Source organism: Barbus barbus (assembly GCF_936440315.1).
Source record: "Barbus barbus genome assembly, chromosome: 14".
In the NCBI taxonomy this organism is placed as follows: Eukaryota; Metazoa; Chordata; class Actinopteri; order Cypriniformes; family Cyprinidae; genus Barbus; species Barbus barbus.
Genome location: NC_136742.1, coordinates 23,051,847 through 23,053,200, shown reverse-complemented (window position 1 = coordinate 23,053,200; position 1,354 = coordinate 23,051,847).

Genomic DNA, 1,354 nt, shown 5'->3' with positions numbered 1-1,354 from the left:
AAGCGGTACTCGTTTCATTAAACGAAAGTTGCTCTTTTTTTTCTTTTTACCACATACACAAACAAAAATGGTCTAACAATAAACCTAACATTGCATTATTTAAAATTGAACTAAAACATTACATTGAAGATTTAAAAGATCTAAAAATTAAAAAAGGATATATAGAATTATTGAATAATTTTCCTATGGAAATGTTTTGTAAGTTATCTCCTGTGGTAGTTTTTTCTTTTCTTTTTGTTCTTTTGATGCTATCATGAATGTAAGTGATAATAGTTGAAAACAATGTGATCCTCTATATGTGTATGTTGTGTTACTGTTCCTGTTATGCAATAAAAAAAAATAAAAAAAGTTTAAGACAAAATAAAAAAAAGTTGCTCTTTTTTGGTGCCCCTAGTAAAACGGGGCATACTATTTACGCAATATATATTTTTTAGTCCGTATAAGCAATTATTCTAGATAGATTTTTTTTTTTTTTTTTTTTTTAATGTTATTTGGTTTCTACAACGTGAATAAAACATGAAATGAATAGGGATACTTTATTATTAATGTTTTATTGCTCCTTGCCAAATCTCATATTAATCGCAGTAAATTCAGTCATCAAAAGCCCCTTTTATTGCTACATATGTTCTTCCTCAAATAACTCTAAATCTCTTAAGACTATACACCTGTACTGCCTTTTTAATTAATTTTGTTATAGACTTCAATACATTTTGCCAAGATGTAACATTTTATTTTTGTTTTCAGTTATTTTTAATGTACTGTATTAAATATGTACATTTTCATTAAGGCTTTATTCATGTATATATTTTGTGATATCTTGGCAAGATTAAAAAAAAAATCTAAATAGCAGAGAGAAAATTATTATACAAAAAAAAAAAAAAAATACTTACCAATTTTTCATTTTAAAACGGAACAATGCATCCAACTGATCGGCAAATAAACCACAAAAATCGGTGTGAATGTTTCAATCATTAGTCGCTCTATGGGTCATGTTCTAGGAATTCAACACTCTGCTGCCACCTAACGGACGTCTTGTGCTATTACAGCTAACATTTGCTCCTGCTGTGCAGCCATTTCATTACTTCAAATGGATCATGCTTAGACGCTTCTAACATGAAATCTGACAGTTTTAGCAAAATTACGTTTCTTCATTAAATTAAAATAATAATTAAAATAATAGCTTTGACCTTCTTCCTTAAATTACAGCACGAGTATATTCCTTCTTAAAAGTTCATTCAAAACTGCGTTAAATTACTCATATCGGTCCTGATATGTGCTGATAAACAAATTATATTGTAATTGCAGGTAATATATTTCAGAATCTACATGCTCCTTTCAAATCAAACTCTGACAT